Source organism: Giraffa tippelskirchi, chromosome 9 (assembly GCF_054371585.1).
Source record: "Giraffa tippelskirchi isolate mGirTip1 chromosome 9, T2T-mGirTip1v1.2.pri, whole genome shotgun sequence".
Taxonomy (NCBI): domain Eukaryota; kingdom Metazoa; phylum Chordata; class Mammalia; order Artiodactyla; family Giraffidae; genus Giraffa; species Giraffa tippelskirchi.
In genome coordinates, this window is record NC_137283.1 from 21,187,387 (window position 1) to 21,213,706 (window position 26,320).

The 26,320-nt window shown below is 38.7% G+C and overlaps 1 long non-coding RNA gene across 1 annotated transcript in view; it reads left to right on the plus strand.

Moving 5' to 3' along the window:
- The window catches only part of LOC145520793 (uncharacterized), a 536,928-nt gene that overhangs the window by 15,427 nt on the left and 495,181 nt on the right, over positions 1-26,320 (plus strand). The gene's annotated exons all lie outside the window — the stretch shown is intronic.

The following is a 26,320-nucleotide window of genomic DNA, read 5'->3' on the forward strand; positions in this document are numbered from 1 at the left end:
TATTGATTGAAAGTACCTTCTCACATTCAGTTAGCTAGCTTTTCATTTTATTGATTATTTCCTTTTCTATTCAGAAACTTTTTAGTTTGATGTGGTCCCACTGTTTGTTTTTGCTTTTATTTTCTTTGTCTAGGAGATAGATCCAAAAAAAATATTGCTAAGACTGATGTCAAAGAGCATACTTCCTGTGTATTTTTTTCAAAAGTTTTATGGTTTCAGGTCTTACATTTAGGTCTTTAATCCATTTTGAATTTATTTTTAGATATGGTATGAGAAAGGAGCCCAGTTTGATTCTTTCACATGTAGTTTTCTGGTTTTCTCAACACCATTTATTGAAGAGGCTAACTTTTCTCCATTTCATTTCTTGCCCCCTTTGTTGTACGTTAATTGCCCTTAAAGTGTGGGTTCATCTCTGGGCTTTCTGTCCTGTTCCATTAATCTGTGTGTCTGTTTTTGTGTCAGTACCATAGTCTTCAGAAAACTGTAGATTTGTGGTATAGTTTGAAATCAGGGAACATGGTACCTCTAGCTTTGTTATTCTTTCTCAAGATTGTTTTGGGCTACTCATGGCCTTTTCGTGGTTTCATAAAAAACTTCAGAATTATTTTTTCTGATTCTGTGAGAAATGTCATTGGTATTCTGATAGGGAATGAACTGATGCATAGATTGCCCTGGGTTGTATAGTCATTCTAGTAATACTAATTCTTTTAATCCATCAACACAGTATATCTTTCCCCCTGCTAGTGTAGCCTTCCATTTTTTTCACCAGTATCGTATAATAGTTTTCTGAGTACAATTGTTATATCTTCTTGTTGGGTTTATGCCTTGATCATTCCTTCCTTGACTCTTGCTATACTCTTTGTTTTAAAGTAGTTTGCCTTTTATAAGTATTGCTACCCCAGCTTTGTTTTTGTTTCCATTTTCATGGAATACCTTTTCCCATTCCCTTACTTTTAACCTGTGTGTGTCTTTAGGGCTGAAGTGATTCTCTTGTAGGCAGCATATAGATGGGTCTTGTTGTTGTGTTTGGTCTATTCCACCACTCCATGCTTTTTGCTTGGAGCATTTAGTCCATTTATGTTTAAAGTAATTATTGATAGATATGTACTTATCGCCATTTTTATTGTTTGCAGGGTTTTTAAATAGTTTTTTCTTTGTTCTGTTCTTCTTTTGCTCTGTCCCCTTTACATTTGATAACTGGATTATGTTATATTGGAATTCTTTTATTTTTTCTGTGTGTACATTTATTATAGATTTTTGTTTGTGATCACCTTGAGGTTCATATACAATAGTGTTTATAAGTATATATTATTATTTTAAGTTGTTAATTTCCTAAGTTCAAACACATTCTCACAACTTTGAATTTTTACTTTCCTACTGTGCTTAACATTTTTGACATAATTTGCATCTTTTTCTTTTGCATATCCCTTATGCAAGGAATTATGGGATCCACTATTAACTACTTATTCTGGATACAGATGATTTATGCTGCTGCTAAGTCACCTCAGTCGTGTCCGACTCTGTGCGACCCCATAGATGGCAGCCCAGCAAGCTCCACCGTCCCTGGGATTCTCCAGGCAAGAACACTGGAGTGGGTTGCCATTTCTTTCTCCAATGCATGAAAGTGAAAAGTGAAAGTGAAGTTGCTCAGTTGTGTCCAACTCTTAGCGACCCCGTGGACTGCAGCCCACCAGGCCCCTCCGTCCATGGGATTTTCCAAGCAAGAGTACTGAAGTGGGGTGTCATTGCCTTCTCCGATAGATGATTTATAGATGATTATATTACTTTTGTTCTTTATCCCTCCTATTAGCTTTATAACTGGCTAATTTACTATCTTTGCTATATGTTTATCAGTGAGATTTTTCCTTTCACAATTTTCAAATTTGTAATTGTGGTCATTTTTCCCCCTTATAGATGTCCCTTTAACATTTCTTCTAAAGTTGATTAGTGGTTCTGAACTCTTTTTGCTTATGCTTGTCTGTGAAACTCTGTATCTCCCCTTCAAATCTGAGTGATAGCCTTGCCAGTTAGGTTGGTTAGATTGATTATGCATCCCATTCTTGAAGTGGCCTTATGTAGATTCCTGTGGAGCTTAGTAGCACACCCCCCTCTGGTCACCAGAGGTATATGGTCTAGGAGTGCCCCCCATGCCAGCTGCTTGGGCCCTTCTGTTGTGGGGCTGATAACTGTGTGTATACTGATAGGCAGTTGACTGCCAGATGCTGCCTCATATGGTGGCTGCTGGCCAGAAGGTGGGTAAGGCTGGGTTACAGGTCAGCTGATAGTGGGGCCTAGGGGTCCAGGGCTAGTTCTGGCCCACAGTTGGGCAAGGCTGTATCCTAGAGTAGCTGGCTACAGGCCTTGTGGGTAGCTGTGCTAGGTGCTATTTTAAGTGGTCCTTTGTTGCCATTGTGCTCCAGCTAGAAACTTTACAACTAGACATTTACCTTGTATGGATGATAGTGTCACAGAAAATGAGTTTAAGTTAAGAGAGATCATGGTTCCAGTCTATAATAATGTAGGAAGTACTGGAATGAGTGATGGAATGTGGGTGTATGTGGGAGGGTGGTGCTTCCCAGGAAGACTTCCAGGAAGTCTTCAGGAACAGAGGATATGTAATTAAGACGTATACATGCTTGAAGGCTAGAGTTTACACCCTATCTCTTAGGTTCCTTCTAATTTTATTTCAAGTTTCTAGATGTTAAAGCAGTAATGTGAGAACATTCCCTCACACATCATCTGTGAGTGACCTATGTACACCAAAGTGGCACAATATGCTCCTTGTTCTCAGATCAGTTCTTCAGTTTCATAGGACGGGCCTGAGAATTTAATTAGGCAGGAAATGTGTGATGTATTTTGGGAACTGGAAACTGCTTATTAGATTCTAAGAGGGGAAAGAGAGCTGCAGATTCCTGACCCCCACCCCCAGGTGATAGTGTCCTCACCTCCAACTGCTCTTTTACCTCCAGTATGAGTTTTACAGGCTTCCTTTATGTCATTAGCAGTACTACATGATCCAGTCTGCAGTTGTTTGACTCCATGGATGTGGAACTGTGGGTACAGAAGGCAGACTCTATAGTTATATGTGGATTTTCAACTGCATAGGAATGAGGGTTAGTGCCCCTAGCAAGCTCATTATTCAAGGGTCAGCTGTAGTTCTTTCAAAATCTTTCCCAAAAGTTCTAGAGTATTTGTTTTTTAAGTGGAAAGACATATAGACTGGTAATTTCTGCTTCTTAATTTTTTGCCTGAAGCTGATGATATTTTTGTGCTATGCCAAGAGTAATAATCTGTCTACGTGTAGTTTCTCCACTTGTCAGTACTATTTGCATACTGCTCAGATTTATTTGCTGAGATTAGGAAACTGGCATTTATGCACCAGTGATGAAACAATTAAGAACTTGGTTATATTATTGTATATAATCTCAGCTTCTTGGGGTGTTTTCTGGTGAGGTAGTTCTAAATGATCATGAACCTGTACTGAAAATAGCAGGTGCCTGAACTCTCATGGGTCATTATTTTGCTTTTATGTGGAATCATCTTTAAATTTTTCAAGGAACCAGAGTTGGGAAAGGGAACTCATAAGATGAGGAGAAAAAAAACCATGTATGTCAGAGCAGCAGTATGAACTGTCCAAATCCATGAATTATCAGAAGGACTTCAAAAATCACTCTATTTTGCTATACTGGATGATTTGCTAATTTATGTTAACCTCTTATTTGATAATAATGGAATTTTCAAACCACAAACGCTGTCTAATGCAGAACTAACCAAGGTAACGATGAAAAGCGCTCTATGATTTAAATATATTGTTTCCAAAAGGCACTGAGACACCTTGGGGCAAGTGAGGAGCACTCATAGGGGACTGCAGATTATTTTAAATATTCAGGGGGAACACAGTGATACTTAACATCTGTGCAAATTATTAGTTCTAGGATAGTTCATTTTCAACCTCAAATTCTGCTATATTCCTTTTGATTAGGTCATATCTTTGTGAAGTTAGGTTTTGGTGATTACTGTGATTGATATAAAACAGGCACCAGTGATAATCAATAGGAAGTGAGAGTGAGTTTTCAACCTCTGAGGAGTTGGGTAGTGACATGTAGGCACACATATCTCATTAGTAAGTAACTGTCCTTAAGAATAAAATAAAAAATTTCAATTTATGTGAATTATCTTTCCAAATGGTTGAGTGGTTAAGTGGTTGAGACATAAATAGTTGTTTGGATGTAACAGAACTCTTATATTTTCTCCTGGCTTAAGAATGTCATGAAAAAATTAGTCAGGCACTAAAGTTGGTGGCTCAGTGGGTAAAGACTCTGCCCACAATGCAGGAGACCTGGGCTCAATCCCTTTGTCAGGAAGATCCCCTGGAGAAGGGAATGGCCACCCACTTCAGTATTCTTGTCTGGAGAATTCCATGGACGAAGGAGCCTGGTGGGCTACAGTCCAAGGGATTGCAAAGAGATGGACATGACTGAGCGACTAACACATACAAGGTTACCATGGGTAAAAAAGTTTGACAACCTATAGGTGAAATGATTTTTGAAAATTGGTTTAGGCTCTGGTTTTTTTTCTTCTTAAAAGCTTTTGTATTTTTTCCCATCATTTTACCTAAATGTAATTGTATAACTATTTTTTAAGCTATTTTTTGTTTCTGCTAGCTTTCCTCTACCTCTTCCTTTTACCTCCCCACTTCCCTACTAGGTAGGAACCTGATATGTTGTTAGCAACCTAGTATATATCCTTTTATATTTGTCAAGGATATGCTTCTGTAAGACATATATACATATTCATTTAAATATACAAGGCTGGGAGGTATTACTGTTTTATGAAAAAGAGCGAATGGTAGTTACAAAAGGAAAATGATATCTGGGCATTATTATGGAAATAATTTTAACCCTGCAGGCCCTCTGTAATCATCTCAGAGATCTCAGAAGTTCCTAGACTACACTTTGAAAATATTTGCAAGAGGTATATTTTTTTATAGCAGATGAAAACCTAAATCTGGATTGTAGTGAAACACCCATAGTAATTTTTTCTAAGTTCTATGTAAGTATTTCATGTCTAAAAATGCTTAATAATTTTAATCTACAGTATCAGTTCAGTTCAGTCGCTCAGTCATGTCCGACTCTTTGCGACCCCATGAACCGCAGCATGCCAGGCTTCCCTGTCCATCACCAACTCTTGGAATCCACACAAACCAATGTCCACTGAGTCGGTGATTCCATCTAACCATCTCATCCTCTGTCGTCCCCTTCTCCTCCTGCCCTCAATCTTTCCCAGCATCAAGGTCTTTTCAAATGAGTCAGCTCTCTGCATCAGGTGGCCAAAGTATTGGAGTTTCAGCTTCAACATCATTCCTTCCAATGAACACCCAGGACTGATCTCCTTTAGGATGGACTGGTTGGATCTCCTTGCGGTCCAAGGGACTCTCAAGAGTCTTCTCCAACACCACAGTTCAAAAGCATCAATGCTTTGGCACTCAGCTTTCTTTCTAGTCCAACTCTCACATCCATACATGACCACTGGGAAAAACCATAGCCTTCACTAGATGGACCTTTGTTGGCAAAGTAATGTCTCTGCTCTTTTAATATGCTATCTAGGTTGGTCATAACTTTCCTTCCAAGGAGCAAGTGTCTTTTAATGTCATGGCTGCAGTCACCATCTGCAATGATTTGGAGCCCAGAAAAATAAAGTCAGCCACTGTTTCCACTGTTTCCCCATCTATTTGCCGTGAAGTGATGGGACTGGATGCCACAATCTTAGTCTTCTGAATGTTGAGTTTTAAGCCAACTTTTTCACTCTCTTCTTTCACTTTCATCAAGAGGCTCTTTAGTTCTTCTTCACTTTCTGCCATAAGGGTGGTGTCATCTGCATATGTGAGGTTATTGATATTTCTCTCGGCAATCTTGATTCCAGCTTGTGCTTCCTCCAGCCCAACGTTTTTCATGATGTACTCTGCATATAAGTTAAATAAGCAGGGTGACAATATACAGCCTTGACGTACTCCTTTTCCTATTTGGAACCAGTTTGTTGTTCCATGTCCAGTTCTAACTGTTGCTTCTTGACCTGCATACAGGTTTCTCAGGAGGAAAATCAGGTGGTCTGGTATTCTCATCTCTTTCAGGATTTTCCACAGTTTATTGTGATCCACATAGTCAAAGGCTTTGGCATAGTCAATAAAGCAGAAATAGATGTTTTTCTGGAACTCTCTTGCTTTTTTGATGATCCATCGGATGTTGGCAATTTGATCTCTGGTTCCTCTGCCTTTTCTAAAACCAGCTTGAACATCTGGAAGTTCACAGTTCACGTAATGCTGAAGCCTGGCTTGGAGAATGTTGAGCATTATTTACTAGCGTGTGAGATGAGTGCAATTGTGTGGTAGTTTGAGCATTCTTTGGCATTCGAATGAAAACTGACCCTTTCCAGTCCTGTGGCCACTGCTGAGTTTTCCAAATTTGCTGGCATATCGAGTGCAGCACTTTCACAGCATCATCTTTCGGGATTTGAAATAGCTCAACTGGAATTCCATCACCTCCACTAGCTTTGTTCGTAGTGATGCTTCCTAAGGCCCACTTGACTTCACATTCCAGGATGTCCGGCTCTAGGTGAGTGATCACAGCATCGTGATTATCTGGGTCGTGCAGATCTTTTTTGTACAGTTCTTCTGTGTTTTCTTGCCACCTCTGCTTAATATCTTCTGCTTCTGTTAGGTCCCTACCATTTCTGTCCTTTATTGAGCCCATCTTTGCATGAAATGTTCCCTTGGTATCTCTAATTTTCTTGAAGACATCTCTAGTCTTTCCCGTTCTATTGTTTTCCTCTATTTCTTTGCACTGATCCTTGAAGGAAAGCTTTCTTATCTCTCCTTGCTATTCTTTGAAACTCTGCATTCAAATGGGTATATCTTTCCTTTTCTCCTTTGCTTTTCACTTCCGTTCTTTTCACAGTTATTTGTAAGGCCTCCTCAGACAGGCATTTTGCTTTTTTTGCTTTTCTTTTTCTTGGGGATGGTCTTGATTCCTGTCTACTGTACAATGTCACGAATCTCTGTCCATAGTTCTTCAGGCACTCTGTCTATCAGAGCTGGTCCCTTAAATCTATTTCTCACTTCCACTGTATAGTCAAAAGGGATTTGATTTAGGTCAAACCTGAATAGTCTAATGGTTTTCCCTACTTTCTTCAATTTCAGTCTGAATTTGGCAATAAGGAGTTCATGATCTGAGCCACAGTCTGCTCCCAGTCTTGTTTTTGCTGACTGTATAGAGCTTCTCCATCTTTGGCTGCAAAGAATATAATCAATGTGATTTCGGTTCGACCATCTGCTGATGTCCATGTGTAGAGTCTTCTCTTGTGTTGTTGGAAGAGGGTGTTTGCTATGATCAGTGCGTTCTCTTGCAAAAGCTCTATTAGCATTTGCTCTGCTTCATTCTGTACTCCAAGGCCAAATTTGCCTGTTACTCCAGGTGTTTCTTGACTTCCTACTTTTGCATTCCAGTCCCCTATAATGAAAAGGACATCATTTTTGGGTGTTAGTTCTAATAGGTCTTGTACGTCTTCATCGAACTGTTCAACTTCAGCTTCTTCAGCATTACTGGTCGGGGCATAGGCTTGGATTACCGTGATATTGAATGGTTTGCCTTGGAAACGAACAGAGATCTTTCTGTCATTTTTGAGATTGCATCCAAGTACTGCATTTCAGACTCTTTTGTTGACTATGATGGCTACTCCATTTCTTCTAAGGGATTCCTGCCCACAGTGGTAGATATAATGGTCATCTGAATTAAATTCACCCATTCCAGTCCATCTTAGTTCACTGATTCCTAGAATGTCGATGTTCACTCTTGTCACCTCCTGTTTGACCACTTCCAATTTGCCTCGATTCATGGACCTAACATTCCAGGTTCTTATGCAATATTGTTCTTTACAGCATCGAGCCTTGCTTCTATCACCAGTCCTATCCACAACTGGGTGTTGTTTTTGCCTTGGCTCCATCCTTTCATTCTTTCTGGAGTTATTTCTCCATTGATCTCCAGTAGCACATTGGGCACCTACCGACCTGGGGAGTTCATCTTTCAGTGTCGTATCTTTTTGTCTTTTCATACTGTTCATAGGGTTCTCAAGGCAAGAATACAGTATATAGTGTTATAAATGTAATGTTGTGGTATGTTATGATAGTGTTATGATAAATTTTTCTTCATATTTTTCATTTGCTTTATTGACACTGATAAAATGTCTTTTAAACTTATAGTTATTTTAAATGCTCTAGAATGTGAAAATTATTTGTAATATTCTTTAGATTTTTTTTTTTTTTTTTTGGATGTGCTTTGTGGCTTGCAGAATCTCAGTTCCCTGACCAGGGATTGAACTCGGGCTGTGGCAGTGAAAGCCCAGAATCCTAACCAATAGGCAACAAGGGAACTGCCATATTTATAATATTCTTTTATATTTTCTTTTTAATTGTCATTGGCCTGATGGCTGACAATGATGAGAACCATGTCATGTGCTTATTGATTCTTTGTATATCTTCTGTGAATTTTGTTCATGGCTTTTGTTCATTTAAAAAATCGAGTTGCTAGATTTTGTAATTGTTCTTTATATATTTTGGATACTATCCCTTTAATATATGTGCTATATTTTTTTTCCAGTCTGTGTCGGTAAGATGGTTTTGAAATTCAGATGAGGAATTATACATTAGGAACAGTACTTGGCACATAGTAATTATTCAAAATAAGTAGAACAGAGGCTACCAGTCTATGAACTCCTCTTTCATATTTTCCTTATTGATTTGATTTGGGGACTATGGGCTTAACATCATTGCTATTCTGATAAAAAATGAATTCTGATAAAAATAAACAATAACACATTTGACCATCATTTTATTTAATATTTTGTTAAAAATGAGTCAATAACATTTTTTGTTCAAATAAGTCATTATTTTCATTTCAGAATTAAAATTTATTTCTCTTTGCAGTGTCTGTGCTCAGCGTCAAAAGACATTCTACATTCTAGGCTGTTATCACTTTGTGTAGTATTAGATGTTCCCAGTCTTGTTTCTTCATTAACTTGATTTCTGCTTTGTTTTCCTCTAGATTCACAAAATTCATGTTTATAATATTCAAAAGAACATTAAGAAACTATCATAACTTTGTAGTTTTTTATTCTGCGTGCTTATTTTTATTATTTTATTATACTCTTATACTTACAAATGCCAAAAAACTGCATTTATTCCTTATATAAGAACTGTAATGCACTGACAACAAAACTAACAAAAAAAACCTAAACATTTTAGAAATAGAAGTGACTGTGTAATTTGGGAATATTGTGAACTGGTGATACTTTTAAGGTGTCTCATAAAGAATATGCAGTATACTCTTGCAGCATACTGCGATTTGGGCCAAGCAGATGGGTGTTGCAAATATTTCTTATCTGTCACTAGTATGGGAGGCTCACTTAGGATTTATTTTTATGACATACCCTAACAATAGGCTTGAATTAATGAAGTGAACTTATAATTTATAAATTTTGTTAACTTTTTTTTGCTTATACATTACCATTCTAGGATTACCCATCAGTATGGAATTATTTGAACATTTTAGCACTTCCGGTGTGTATCAGATGACTACATGAACCCTAATCTTTGCATTCTTGGAAGGATCATTCATTCCTCAAACAGCTACTAATTACTTTACAAATATGAAGGACTATGAACCACTGTGGGAGAATATAATTATGTAATAAGATCCAGAATGTGTACTCAGAGAGCATGTAAACTATGATACATCTATACAAGCAAATAGAACATATGGAATAAAATGCTTAAGACTAGGAAAGAAGTATTAATAACATGTAATTTGCATTCACAGAGATGTAATAGTTTTGTTTGAGAAATTTCATTGTCAAAGATTGAAATTAACCATAGATATAGTATTTTTTCCTTATTATAATCATATACTCTCATTGTGAAAAAAATCAGAAACTCTACACAGTCACAAAGAAGAAAAATTGCTTATAATTTCATGTAACAATAGCCATTATTAGTATTTTGGTGTTTGGCTTTATAGAATATAGGCCCTTTTGAAAAGTAAAGATACATTCTGGGTAGAGTTATAGGAGTAATGGAGATAATATATACAGCTCTTGCTTTTGATGTTTCTGGCAGAGGAAGGCTATTAGGTCAAGTTATCTTATGCACAGGTTGTTTAATGGACAATAGTGATTTGACCAGAGATTATGTGTGTAACTACACCATTGTGTCCAAGAGATCTGAAATAAATAGTCCAGCTTCCTTACATGGTGGCTTAGGGACAGAAGAATCTCAGTCATGGCATTCTGAGAATGTGATAGGTTCTACTCAGAAATAGAAGCAAGCCTCATTTTACTTCAGAGAAGGGTTATCAGCTGATTCTTAGAGACAGCATTATACTTACATGAGAAGTAGAAGCTTAGCAAATCCACTATCATGATTATGACCACATAATATTATCAGTTAAATCTTTGAATTTAAATTAAGATAGGTTTATTTCTCTTCATTTAAAATTTTTAAGTAATTGTTTGAACTAGTGTGAATTCCATAGGGGACTAGCTAAAAGATATTTTTGATGGCAAGAAATTAATCACAGTGAAGCAAAAGATATGTCAAAGATATTTAAAGTGGATCATTCACATGTAGATAATGGAAAGTTGATAGTAGGGCCGCTTGTATGCAAATAAATAGAAAAGCACGGCAAGCCCACTTTTTTGTACTTTTCCATTTTCTCTTTTAACATTTCTCATTCTTAACTCTCCTTGCTATTTTTCTAGAATCCCTTTCTGGTGGGTAATACCTACAGTTGTCCTTATTATATGGTGTCCAACACTTAGGCTTATTCTGTGCTTTCTCCGTTTATCAGAAATATCGTTACTATCAGCTCTTTTCTTTGTTACATGTTGAAAAATAAACTAATGTGCTGATCCTCCCCAAAATGTTAATTTTTAAAGGCTATTTTAATTTGTTAATCTTTCAGTCCAATTTGCATTTTGACAATTTTTAGAGAGGCAAAATTTTAACCAAGAAAGAACAAATATTTCATGTTGCATTTTCAGATGGGTCAACGAAAATATTTAGACACTGGGTTAACATTATAGACCCCTCAGTTCATCCTATAGACAACCAAACAATTCCAGTTGAATATATACTTTTACTGTGTCAAGAATAGAAGAGAGAAGTGCTATTTGTGTCTTTTAATGCAAATAGACATGTGGAAATTCCTTTTCCATGAAGTTTTACAGTCTTTATTATTGCCTCCAGAAGTTGTATTTGGGGGCAATTTTCCAGAAGAGATTTAAAATAATAGGAGCACACTTAGAGAAGATTTGCAAGGTTTCTCTCCTTAGTGATTTCTGTATCCCTGAGAGTCTAAAGATCGTCAGGAAAAGGCACCCCATGCAGAACGTCAGTTCCTTTCAGACCCACAGTCTGAGCTCCTAGAATGGTATAATATGCAATCTGAAATGGAGAGGCGGTCATCTAATTCATTTTGTTCTCAGAGTAGAGAAGTGTAGTGCATGATTACAGATTGAACGTTTAGGAGAGCAATAAAAATAGCTCTGACAGTCATCTCCAATAAAATAATTTTTTTCATTGGGCAGAGTATCTAATCAGTAAAGACATTTTTGGTGTTCTTGTTTGTATAATACAATGTTTGAAGATATTATGTCTCCAAAAGTAGTCACAGGAAGAAGGAATACATGATTGAGACATCTTATCTTAAGAGAAATGATCTATGACCTTTAGGTTTTAAACTAAGATTTCCTTTTAAGACCTTTTTCTAAATAGGAATTGACTGAGCAACAGTTCTTTCACCTTATACTCTTATGCAGGTATCATTATTTTCCCTGAAAGTGCCATTTAGCATAAAAGGGTTGAAATTGTAATAACTGTGGCTAAGAGCCATTCGTATTACCATAAAGATTTTTTTTTCCCACTCTTGGGCCCAAGTAGTTCTGTTTGTTTGCTTTGACAAGGCAAGAATTGGGGAGTAGAGAAATTGTGGAAGATTTGTATGAAAAGATTTTTTATTCTAATTAGTGATTGTATAAATTAAATAGAAATAGTAGTCTGTTAACTCTACATCCTTCCCCTCTATTGCTTCTTTTTGAAAAACAAAGTTTAGAATTCTTAGCATTGTGTCTTATTAATGGCCAAGTATTGCTTCTGGTAAAACTGCAAAAAAGCTTTCCCCACCTTCCCATTCATTTGAATGTGATTACTTTCCATGGCTAGGTAAGTCCATTGATTTTATGTTTCATGGAGATTAGTGGTTTAACAAAATGTTAATAGGGATTATCGATTCTACTTTTTGTACATTGTTATTGGACTTAGTAGTCTTTTTAACCCATGCACAGTCTTTAAAGATGTTTTCTTTTTGCTATGAATAATATTAAATAAAATGTATAATAATTATACAAATCAGGCATATTCAATTCAGTTGCTCAGTCATGTCTGACTCTTTGCGACCCCATGGACTGCAACAAACCAGGGTTCCCTGTCCATCACCAACTGCCAGAGTTTACCCAAACTCCTGTCCATCGAGTCAGTGATGCTATCAAACCATCTTATCCTCTATCATCCCCTTCTCCTCCTGCCCTCAATCTTTCCCAGCATCAGAGTCTTTTCAGATGAGTCAGCTCTTTGCATCAGGTGGCCAAAGTATTGGAGCTTCAGCTTCAACATCAGTCCATTGAACTCCCAGGACCAATCTCCTTTAGGATGTACTGGTTGGATCTCCTTGCAGTCCAAGGGACTCTTCTCCAACACCACAGTTCAAAAGCATCAATTCTTCTGCGCTCAGCTTTCTTTCTAGTCCAACTCTCACATCCATACATGACTACTGGAAAAACCATAGCCTTGACTGGATGGACCTTTCTTTGTTGGCAAAGTAATGTCTCTGCTTTTTAATATGCTTTTTAATATACATCATAACTTTCCTTCCAAGGAGTGTCTTTTAATGTCGTGGCTGCAGTTACCATCTTCAGTGATTTTGGAGCCCCCCAAAATAAAGTCAGCCACTGTTCCACTGTTTCCCCATCTATTTCCCATGAAGTGATGGGACCAGATGCCATGATCTTAGTTTTCTGAATGTTGAGCTATAAGCCAACTTTTTCACTCTTGTCTTTCACTTTCATCAAGAGGCTCTTTAGTTCTTCTTCACTTTTTGCCGTAAGGGTGATGTCATCTGCATATCTGAGGTTATTGGTATTTCTCCCAGCAATCTTGATTCTAGCTTGTGCTTCCTCCAGCCCAACATTTCTCATGATGTACTCTCATATAAGTTAAATAAGCACGGTGACAATATACAGCTTTGATGTACTCCTTTTCCTATTTGGAACCAGTCTGTTGTTCCATGTCCAATTCTAACTGTTACTTCTTGACCTGCATACAGATTTCTCAGGAGGCAGGTCAGGTGGTCTGGTATTCCCATCTCTTTCAGAATTTTCCACAGTTTATTGTGATCCACACAGTCAAAGGCTTTAGCATTGTCAATAAGGCAGAAATAGATGTTTTTCTGGAACTCTCTTGCTTTTTCGATGATCCAGTGGATGTTGGCAGTTTGATCTCTGGTTCCTCTGCCTTTTCTAAATCCAGCTTGAACATTTGGAAGTTCACGGTTCACGTATTGCTGAAGCCTGGCTTGGAGAATTTTGAGCATTACTTTCCTAGTGTGTGAGATGAGTGCAATTGTGTGGTAGTTTGAGCATTCTTTGGCATTGCCTTTCTTTGGAATTGGAATGAAAACTGGCCCTTTCCAGTCCTGTGACCACTGCTGGCATATTAAGTAAACAGGCATATTAAGTAAGCAAAATTAAGATTGTGGGCTTTTACCAAAAAGTCAAAGCCAATTTCCGAGTCCTTATATAATCTCCTGCATTCTGGATTGTTTTTTTTACTATTCTACTGAATTGTTTTTTCTTTATAAAGTGTTTTATGCTACTTTTTGAAAAGGAAGTATGTTCAGATAGATTAAAAAATCAAAACAATTTAAAAAGTTTATGATAAGGATTCTCATTCCTACTCCTGTTTTTACCTTCTTTCTCTGTTCCTACATTTTATTGTACAGGAAACAACTTTTACTATCTTCTTTAAATCCTTCCATTTTTTTTTTTTATCTAAGTACATATTTTCTCCCTGTGTTATTTTCTCTCACCCTGAACTGTAAACATGTTCCCCAGACTTTTTGGCTTTTTGGTCAAACCTGTATGAAAGTGCTGGTCCTACTACTTACTAAGTGTGTGACCTTGAGTTAAACTTGAGGGTCTCAGTTACTTTAGTTTTAAAATGGAAGTTTCTTTACTTATGAGATAGGGTTGCTGTGAATATTAAATGAGGTGATCTATGACTGATAGCCTATGGTGGGCAGTGTGTATCAGACTTTTTTCCCTTTCCTCTGGCTTTTTCTCTCTCCCATAGTATAACCACCCTTTCCCATCATCCCTTCCCTGAGGCAAACGTACTGCTGCTGCTGCTGCTGCTAAGTCGCTTCAGTCATGTCCAACTCTGTGCGACCCCATAGACGGCAGCACCAGGCTCCACCATCCCTGGGATTCTCCAGGCAAGAATACTGGAGTGGGTTTCCATTTCCTTTTCCAGTGCATGCAAGGGAAAAGTGAAAGTGAAGTCGCCCAGTCGTGTCCGACTCTTAGTAACCCCGTGGACTGTAGCCTACCAGGCTCCTCCGTCCATGGGATTTTCCAGGCAAGAGTACTGGAGTGGGGTGCCATTGCCTTCTCTGGGCAAAGGTACTATACCCTCACAAATCACATAATTAGCCCCTGCCCATCTATTCTTCACACTGCAAGTAGAGGGGTCTTTTTGTGGCTTGTGTCACCTGCACAGAGGATGAACTTCAAAGATCATCATGTGATACTCTTCATGATCTAGGCTCTTCTTACCTGTCCGGCCTTGTTTTGTGCAGTTCGTCTTTTCTGCTCTATGCTTTTCTCCCTGTCCAGAGGATATTCTTCATTTGACAGTTCATAGATCTTTTCTTTAGGGTCAATTATTAGAGCTTTCTTAGTTTCCTTTGGCGGTATCATATTTACCTGGTTTTTCATGATCCTTGGTTTGTTATGCTGGTCTCTGTGCATTTGAGTAATGGGGCTCCTCTTCCAGACTTTGTAGGTTTGCTTTGCGAAGATAGTTCTCCACCAGTTGGCTTAGTTTGGGTTTCTGGGTGTGTCTGCTGGTGATGTCTTTGGGCAGATGGTCCATTTTTGAGTGAGGCAACTATTTGAGCTCTGAGGATGGGGATGAGGGGAGTGCCACTGGCTGAGAACATCTGGATAAGACTGCTGGCCTGGTTCCCTACCCATGTGAGGTTTTAGGACAGTTTCTGTAGTTGCTTGAGTTCTCTGGTCAGGCTTACTACACAGTCAGGACTGGGTACTATAGTCAGTAGCTGATGGGACTATAACTTATTAATAGCTTCCCTTCACTGGCAACAGGCTAGGGCTCAGGGCCTGTAGAGATGTACAGTTTGTGGGCCTGATTCTAGCCTGGTCAGATATTGCCACCGATTTTCCTCTGCTGACAAGGGAAGTCACAGGCTGTACTCTGTGTTAAGTGCCACTATATGTAGGGCTGTCGAATGGGCTATTCAGCTCCAGGTGTGCTCTGGTTAGAGTCTCTGGTCAGACAGCTGAAGGCTGTATTCAGTAATGAACAAGGCTACAAGTTAAATTCCCTGTCTGGGTGCAGCGAAAGAAGCAGCCCTAAAACTGGTAAAGCTTTTTGTTGTCTTACCTCAAGCCATCGCACATCCTGTGTTCCCTGGCTAAGCAGGTCCTCTGGCTTTGCTCTACAAACTACTGGTTCCAACCGCCCTTCTCTCAGCTTAAGCACCACAGGCACACACAACCTCTAGGACTTGTCGCCTGCCCTCCTGGTCAGATGTGGGCCTGCCCTTCTGGTCAGAAGACTCTCTCCACAATAGATGGAGGTATGACTCAGCACCTTGCCTGAGTTGGGAAGCTGGGATCTAGGATGGAGAAAATTCCTCCTTAGAGGACCCAAATCAGCAGATCTGCATCCTGTCAAGCTCCCTGGTCAGAGTCCACCCCCAGCTTGGTTCTGCAGGTGAGCAAAGCTACCAGTTGGGATTACTATTAATACTTGGGCACTACAAGTGTGAACTTGGTCTGACAAGATCCTTGTGCTTGTTGCAAGCCCTTCCCCTCTTCTCTATCACAATCAGATTCACGGTATTTGAGCCCCAGGCAATGGCACCCCACTCCAGTACTCTTGCCTGGAAAATCCCATGGAGGAGCCTGGTAGGCTACAGTCCATGGGATCGTGAAGAGTCGGACACGACTGAGCAACTTCACTTTCACTTTTCCCTTTCATGCACTGGAGAAGGAAATGGCAACCCACTCCAGTGTTCTTGCCTGGAGAATCCTAGGGACGCCTGGTGGGCTGCCGTCTATGGTGTCACACAGAGTCGGACACGACTGAAGCGACTTAGCAGCAGCAGATTCCTCTATGATCTATGTGGTAAAATCAGAGTAGAGTTCTACTATGAGAAATCAGAGTAGATTTCCCCATAAAGTGACCCACAATCCTTTGGAAAGCTAGTTGTCCCCCCCACCTCCAACCCCTGGTTCTCTTTTCCCACCGGAGGAACTGGAAACGGATGGGAGACCTCAGTCTGGTGCTGCCCTGGCCTGGAAAAGGGGCAGTGTGGTCAACGTGTAGACACTTCTCTCACCCTTCTAATGCAGTCTGCCTTGATGGCTGAGGCGCAGGGGGTACTTGAGACTCACCACTGTGTTCTGGGATTCTCTTACTGGTGTTTTGATCTTAAATAGATGTGAGTGTTCTTGACAGGGAGAAGAAATGACCTGTATTTTGCCATTTAGTCCATATACAGTTTTTTATTATAAGCTTTTTATCATTACGTAAAGAAACTAGTGTGAGATTTAAGTGAATTAGCTTTAATGGCAACTCATAATTTTCCTCTATCACTAAGTACACTGTTTAACCTGCTGACTTTTTTCCCCATAATAACTAGACTTTTCCAGTGAAGAAAGTAGTGCAGTAACTTATATTTTGACTCAGATTCCTCGTTGTTGTTCAGTCACTAAGTCATGTCCAACTCTTTGGGACCCCATGGACTGCAGCACACCAGGCTTCCCTGTTCTTCACTATCTCCCAGAGTTTGCTCAGACTCATGCGCATTGAGTTGGTGATGCCATCCAACCATCTAATCCTCTGTCACCCCCTCTCCTTATTTGAGTAACTATTCCAAAAGCATTTGCTGTTATTGGAGCTGTTCCATTTGACCACAGTCATATACAAAATTTAAATTCCAAATCACATGTGTTGACACTGTTGAGAATTTAGAAGTTTATACAGTTCACAACTAGTTGTGTTTATCAGCAGTGTAGCTAGAAAGTAATCATAAATATACTTTAAAAAATTGCCATATTAACAGTTAAAATTACTTTACTAGCTATATTTGTTCTATGAATTGGGCTTCTATATCATTAGCCAGTGCCTGGCTATGCTGGGCTATTGTGTTATTGAAAAGTAGTTTTTGAGCTACTTTCTTTGCCCTGAATTCACTTACATTTCCAATAAAACATTTTTGTGTTTCTTTAGTCTTAGCAATCTGAGAGCTACATAAAAAAGGCTTTAAAGCACTCATATTTATATGTGAGATATTGAACATCTGCTTCTATTAACTTTTTAATTTAGCACCCTTTTTTTTTCAAAGAATTCTTTGGCCCTGAGCTTATTTCTTTTTGATTTATATATAAGATCCACTTGAGTTTTGACCAGTCAGCTTGTCTCTACAAATAACGCATTGTGATTTTAGTACTTCACCCTCAATTATGGCTACACAACTAAAGTCAATATACAAGGTATCATATTTCTAATAGAGTTGGTACAAATTTGTTTGGTCCTCATTTACTTGGAGTAAACTTTACCATTATCATTTGATTTACTGCTGCTGCTGATTGCAGAAAAATGAGTGTCTCTTCTGGAAAAAATATTTCAGTGAGGTTTATCTTGGCATATGTAAGTTAGAGTTAAAAATAAAATAATTTTATGTCTTAATTTAGGTTATTAAAGTATAATTTAAAAATAAGCTTAATCTAAAATCATAACTATTATAAAAATATTATAACAAGTTTTAAAAATAGGTACCTGTATTTTATCAGATTTTTATTCCCTTGTGGGTTACAGGTGACAAATTCAATAGAAATATCACATATTTCAAGGTCTTATTGTGTGCTTAACTTGCATGCAGTTTAGGCCCCATGCTGCTCACCACTGAGTCTGACAGCATCCAAACTTGTTTATACCTTATTTATCAAAATAAGTCCACTGATCCCATGCTTGGATGTTGTGGCAATGCCAAAATGTTTAGTAAGTTTCTAAACTCTTACTATCATATTCTATAGTTATCTTGTCAAGGACCGATAACAAACTAGATTCCCAGACCACACTTTGAGTAATGCTGGCCAGGCAGATATTAATGGGCTGTAATAATACCAACTAATGTATATTAAATTTTTATGCCAGGCTCTTTGCAAGCAGTTTACATGTTGGTCTCATTTAATCCTCACCATAATTCGTTAAGATATAGTTAGTGTTATCATTTCTAATTTTACAGATAACAAAAATTAGGCTCAGAGTAGTTTAGTGAATTTCCAAGGTCATAAAGTCTTCTCAGTTGGACCTGGGATTTAGGCCCAGGCCTGTGGACTCCAGAACCTGAGCTCTCAATCTCTAACTTAAATGCCATAAAGCAGGGGTCCCCAACCTCCTGATGATCTGAGATGGAGTTAATGTAATAATAATAGAAATAAAGTATGCAATAAATATGATATGTTTGAGTCATCCCAAAACCATCCCCTTCCCCACCCCTCACACCCCTCCTCCCTCCTCCCTCCTCCCTCCTCCCCCCTCCCCCAAAGCAGCCATGGAAAAATTATCTTTCACAAAACGGGTCCTTGGTGCCAAAAAGGTGGGGGACTGCTGCCCTAAAGCATTGTCTTAGACCTTACAGAGTGAGTTACAGTGGAAAACATGAGAAACTAGATTCTGTTCTTAGTTTTGGTGCAACCTAGTTGTATGGCCTTTGTCAAGTCAGTTTATCTCTGGGCTTTGATTTTTCTATCTGAATGTGACATGGGGAGGGTAGAGACATCGATTATATGTTGTGTAAGTGGTGGTGTGCTGGAGGCAATTATATCATCTCAGAAGAGCCAGTTGTTAAATTTATATGTATTTTTTTAGCTGGATTGATTTCATCTTGGTAGCTTGAAACTGACCATCATGATAGTACTTAAACCATGGAAATCAGCAAACACTGTAAGTTAGGGCTTTCCCTTGTTATTAAACATTTACTAGCATAATAGCACTGCTTTTAGGTCTCTCCAAATTAATTCCATATATTTTCAATCTTCCTATCAATCAGGAAGCAACTCCTTTGTCTCTTTATCTCGGGTGGTTAGCACAGTGGATGGGTATCTAGTACATATTGGATGATGATGATAATGAAAACTTTGGATGGGCCCTGCTGGAAGGTACTTCCCTGAAAATAGTGGCCCCTCAGGGGAAGTTCTTCCTATGGCTCCAGTGACCTATGTATTGGCCTAATTTTTAGTGGAGATACTCTAACACTGCTTATAGCTTTCTTTTGCAGTCCAACTGGCCTTTATCACATTATTATGCTGAATGGGAAAGTATAACACAGAAACGGTACATATGAAGTCATTATCCTTTATGCTAGTTTTATTGAGTTCTGGATTTAAAGAACATTAGTGGTTTTCATTTTTAGTTCACTGCAAGGCCCTACTGTGTTGGTCTAGTCTCCTTTACTAACTTGGATAGTATCCTTGCTGTTCTATCTCCAAATTTTTTTTTTTCCCTTCTGTTTCCCCTGTCTTTCTGATTAGCTCTTGGTCTCTCTGTTGCTTTAACTCATACCCTGTAGCTGTTTTCCTATAGCTAATCCTCATTTTCATGTTCTCTCCTAAACAGTCTTTCTCCTTAGATCCAAAGAGTTACAACTGGCTTTTAATGTAATGTTTAGCATACTACTTTAGTGTATTGGGTTGGCGAAAAAGTTTGTTCTTTTTTTTTATTAAGATGACAAAACCTGAAGGAACTTGTTGGCCAACCAGAAATAAGCCAATGTGATTTTTTCTGTTCTTGCTCCCAAACTCCAGCTTCTGCTACTTCTGAACTTTGCACCATAGTTCCTGGCAAGGTGACACTTCCTGATTTCAGCAATTAGAGCATTCGTGCAGGGTACAATGTTGATTGTACACCTGACCAACATTTTGCCTTTTACTTCTTCCTGAGAGAATTCTGACTTTGTCTGAATATCCAGACAAAGCTCCCCAGAACTTTGTGCTTTAGAGGTCATTGGTCTCAGCAGTAGTTAGAGCAGGCAGATTCTGTTTAGACTGAGCCAGTCATGGTGATTCCAAGTGGACCACATGCTAGTGATTGGTTTAGAGATGATAAATGATTTGTTTTGGCCAATAAGATGTGAGGGAAGTTCTGCTGGGGTGGAAGTAGGGGGTTTGGGGAAAGGTTTTCTTGTTTTTATGAAGGATGCACCAGAAGACATTATTTTGTTTGTATATTTTGTCTGGAACTACTTCCTCTTTTACCACCAGTCTAAGGATGAAGTTAACGCAGAGGAGAGAGGAAGCAAGATAATCACAGGGAAGTGGAGCTGGAGCCCCAGTCACATAACCTCTGAAATTGCTCTAACCCTGAATTTCCCCACGTAAGAAACAATACATATTATCTCAACAAGTTGAGTCTGTCTGTACTTGCAGACGAAGTCATTCTAACACCTACATCTCTCCTGTCTGTTATTCTCCCATGGTCATAGGCTCTTTTTCTAATCACTCATAGCACAAACTGAGGCCAGAATATAATGAAAAGGATGTGCAGTGTGGAGAATAATTTTCAACTACTCCTAACGCAGATCAAACCTGGGGTCTCTCCCTAGGTGCAGTGGACACAGAGATGTGACACCCAAGAACTCTGATGGGCAGCGCTTGCTCCAGAGAGCCCCAGCAGGTTGGTCAGGGCTTTATCAGGCCTGCATCACAGTGGAGCTTCTTGTTTTGTCCTATCTCGCCTCCTAGTGCTTCCTTTCACTGACGTTCTTTCCTAATAAACACGTTGCCCCCTCCCCACAACCCTCTTGGTATCTGCTTCTGGAGAACCCAACCTGTGATTCCAGGCCAGCTTTCTGTTCCCTTCTGTCCTGGCTTTATGTGGCCAGGAGCACCTCATCTCCCACAATCATTCCCAATTGCTTTGAACCTTGGTGTCCAAGTAAATGGGGCAGAAAGTTTTTAAAAGAAATATCCAGCTTCAGGAAAACTTCTCCCCAGGATGTTTTATAGTGAGGTAGTCAGTTTTTTCAGAGGAAACTCCATTCCTATACATAGGGGACAGAATCTTGCTTCATAGTTCCAAAAAAGACAATCACAAAGTAGTCTGATATTCGTAAATATATTGTCTGGTTTATACAATCTTATCCATTGTTGTTTTTTTAACCATACTTGATGACTTCAGGTAACTGTTTAATCTTCTGAACCTCAGCTTTCTCATTCATTAAATAAAAATAACCATCCACCTCACAGAAATTATAGTTAAATAATAATTATATATGAAGACTGCCTAGGACAGTATTGACTATAGTATGCTCTCAATAGAGGTTAGATTTTTTTTTTTTTTTCTGTTTTAACTCCTGCCTTTTCCCCCTATGTATTTTGTATCTTGGTGAAAATAAGTTGAAATGAACATCTAGGGCAATCTTGAAGGAAAAAAAAATAAATGTGATCTCGTTAAATGTGTGTATAGTCACTCCTTGGTATTACATGTAGGAACTCATGTAACACGCCGTCTCTTTTGGCTTCTTTTGTTTAGCATAATGTATTATTTATTTAGTTATTTTTGGCTGTGCTGGGTTCTTGTTTTGGGTAGGCTTTCCCTTGTTGCAGTGAGTGGGGGGGCTGCTACTCTTTGTTAGGATGCATGGATTTCTCATTGTGGTGACTTCTCTTCTTGCTGAGCACAGGTTCTCAGCGTGTGTGCTTCAGTAGTTGCAGTACACGGGTTCATTAGTTGCAGCATCTGGGCCCTAGGTTCTTGGACTTCAGTAGTTGCAGCTTGTGGGCTCAAGAGTGTGCGATCAGTAGTTGTGGTGCACAGGCTTAGTTGCCCCGAGGCAGTGGGATCTTCCTGGACCAGGGATCAAACCCGTGTCTCCTGCATTGGCAGGCAAATTCTTATCCACCGCGCCACGAGGGAAGTCCTGGTATAATGTTTCCAAAGTTTATCCTTGTTGTAGTATGTATGTATCAGTACTAAATTCCTTTTTATTGCAGAATATTATTCCATTCTATGAATATAACACATTTTGTCATTTCCATTTACCAGTTGATAGACATTGCATTGTTTCAATTTTTGAGTCTATTTTGAATAATGCTGTTATGAACATTCTTTGTGCATAAGTCTTTGTGTAGATGTATATTTTCATTTGTCTTTCACTCAGGAGTGGAATTACTGGTTCATATGGTACATTTATATTTACTGTTCAAAAAAACTACCAAACTGCTTCTCAAAGTGGTTGCACTATTTCCTATATTTATTACCTTTGATTTTTGGAATTGTTTTAAGATTAATTGTCTGTTGTCTATTAAGAAACAGAAAGTTGTTAACCACAGTATAGAGTAATTATGTAGCAGACACTCTGATATGACACCCAGATTCTCCTTTAGGACTGAAAGATCTGTTCGTCTGCCTTCTGGAAGTGCTGCTAGCTGACAGTCCTCAGTGTATCAGCCCTCTCCAGAAACTGCCCTTTGCTAATCGGTCACCTTGTCCAGGGTCATGGCTGCTTCCTAGAGGCAGAATGTATCCAATGACTAGTTGATATGAGTCATATCACTGTCTTTTTGCCCCAACTGAGGGGGCCATCCAGTTTCAGGGTTCTCTGGGGAGCTGATGGAGGCCCTTGTTGAGACCGCATTACAGCCCCATCTCCTGTCTTCTTTCTTCCCTTCCTCCAGAAGGAGGATTGCTACTCAAACTACTCTCTAGTAAACATTCTGCACATTATTCTGTATCTGTCCATCTGAATTGGTTCTTGGAGGAAACCAGTCTTGAAAACAACGAATTTCTACCTTTTAAATAATATAGATTACATTTATGCTTGTCTTATTAGGTAGATCCCTCTGTTGACAAGAATCAAAGTATCTTGTTGAAGCTTAATGCTAAGTCGCTTCAGTCGTGTCCGACTCTGTGCGACCCTATGGACAGCAGCCCACCAGGCTCCTCCATCCACAGGATTCTCCAGGCAAGAATGCTGGAGTGGGTTGCCATTTCCTTCTCCACTTAAATGACTTTAAAAAGCTGACTTCTAGCCTCTGGGATGTGAAAACGTTAAGGGATAATGAGAGAGCCGTAAAATCACACTGACAGCACTAAAGAGAAAATTATTTTCACAAGTACTTAGTGACGGAAAGCGTTACTTGCATGCCCAGGCACAAAGCCACGTTCTAATCCCCGCATAGAAATCAGCTTCTGTCATCTCAGTATCTACCAAGAGAGGGCAGTAAGATGCTAGTTAAACTAGCAGAACTGTGCTGAGAATAAAGCAGTTTGATTATCACAGAAATTCCCAGTATTTTGTTCTCCAAAATAAAAAAATATATATTTTTTGCTGACTCTTCCTATATATCGAGAGATCTTTAGGATATGTAGGAATAACTTCATTTAAAATGCTCTAAATAAAGCAGAATTCCAGTGAGTTCTCTCTCTCTCTTTTTTTTTTTTTTTGTTTCTTTTTCTTTTTTTTTTTATAAATTTATTTATTTTAGTTGGGGACTAATTACTTTACAATATTGTAATAGTTTTTGCCATACATTGACAAGAATCAGCCATGGGTTTACATGTGTTCTCTTTTTTAAAGGACACTTGTAAGCACAGACTGCGGTTTTAATTTTTAATTAATTAATGCTTCATTTGACCAAAGTGAATTCTTCTTAAAATATAGTTATGGAGAACAGTGTGGAGATTCCTTAAAAAACTGGGAATAGAACTGCCATATGACCCAGCAATCCCACTGCTGGGCATATACACCGAGGAAACCAGAATTGAAAGAGACGCGTGTACCCCAATGTTCATCGCAGCACTGTTTACAATAGCCAGGACATGGAAGCAACCTAGATGTCCATCAGCAGACGAATGGATAAGGAAGCTGTGGTACATATACACAATGGAATATTACTCAGCCATTAAAAAAAATACATTTGAATCGGTTCTACTGAGATGGATGAAACTGGAGCCCATTATACAGAGTGAAGTAAGCCAGAAAGAAAAACACCAATACAGTATACTAATGCATATATATGGAATTTGAAAGATGGTAACGATAACCCTATATGCGAGACAGAATAAGAGACACAGATGCATAGAACAATTTTATGGACTCTGAGGGAGAAGGTGAGGGTGGGACGTTCTGGGAGAATAGCATTGAAACATGTATATTATCATATGTGAAACAGAACACCATTCCATGTTCGATGCATGAGACAAGGGCTCAGGGCCGGGGCAATGGGATGACCCAGAGGGATGGGATGGGGAGGGAGGCGGGTGGGGGGTCCAGGAAGGGGAACACATGTAAACCCATGGCTGATTCATGTCAATGTATGGCAAAAACTATTACAATATTGTAAAGTAATTAGTCCCCAACTAAAATAAATAAATTTATAAAAAAAAATATAGTTATGGATGACTTATAAAATCATATAATGTTAGACTCCAGGGTTTCTTTAGTTTAGTCTCCCTATTTTGTAGGGAGAAATACATGGTGTCAAAGACTTGGTGTGGTTAGTTCAAGAGTACCAGGAAGACCCATGACTAAAATTTGGTGAGCGTTTTTTCACCATACCTTGCTCCTCTTCCTCTCTTGTAGGACTTTGGTTATTTATAGTTTTTCAGGGAGTTAAAAACACTCATTCATAAAGAAAAACACTACAGAAATCCCCTTGAATGGGATTAGTGATGGGTATTAGCATCAGAGAATTAGGCTGACTATATTTTCAGTGACTGAGTTTGGCATGTTCCAGGATTTGTTTTCTCTCTCTGCATTTCCAGTCATTTAAAATATTAGTCTTACCAATAGCTGATAATTAGCATAATTAATTCAGTCAGATCTAATTGGCCAGTTACTATTTTGCATGATTTGGTTTTTCTTTGCAGTACCCAAAACTCTTCTCTTGGTGAAATTATATTGTTTAAGAATATAGAACTCTCTAGGAAAGTTCCTAACAAAGTAAGAGTCAAATAACCATCTTTGTTAATATCAATATTAAGTTTTCTAACCTCTTTGCTTGGCAAAACCAGGAAATATCCTGCACCAGACCTGACTCAGTTTTTAACACTAATTATATTTAGGGAGCTTCCCACATACTGGTGTCCTTTGTTAAAATCGGAGGCAAAGTTCAGTGCCATTTATTTTCTGATTATCTTCTTGCCATGAATTAAAATTCTCCTTACACTCTATTCTCTTTGTCTCTGTAAACATGTACCCTTATTGTGACAGAATCCCAAAGAATTACAATGTGTAATTATAAATTCACTGCTTATTCAGTGGTTTAAGTTTTCCATCTCTTTATCAGTGTGCTTTGAATTTTAGTGTTGTGTGAGTTTGATAACAGAGAAAGACAAGAGAGAGAGACAGACAGATGGACAGACAAGAAAGGAAGGGACCATTTCTTTGCTGGTCTCTTTGCTTGTTTTCTTTTCTTCTGTATTGAGACCTGGAGTCCCTTTATCACCTGCAGAGTTGGTTGTGCTTCAGTTATTGTTTCAATACTGAGTTTTCTTTTTAAGGAGCCCAAAGCCATCTTCTCATCTTCAGTTTAGCACCCATTTAGCTTTTCCAGTGGTCTAGCTCTGACCTCTGATTTGTCATTTGTTTTCCCTGAACTTTGAGTAAGTGATCTAACCATTCTGAGCCTCGGTCTCTTATACATGACATGTGTTAAGAACCCAACTCACAGTTTCAGTGTGCGATGGTAGCTATGAAATATTTAACACACAACACTCAGTCAATATGTGGTATCATTGCTTCATTGTAAGAGCTTCACCTTCAAAAATTTCCTTTTTTAACTGCTAGTCGCATGGAGTATAGATAAACTAGAGCAGCTTATGTTATTATATGTGCTCTCTGTTTCCCACTCAATCCCCAAATGGGTGGAGTCTAATAGGGTCAAATCCTCAAACAGCAGGGAAGCA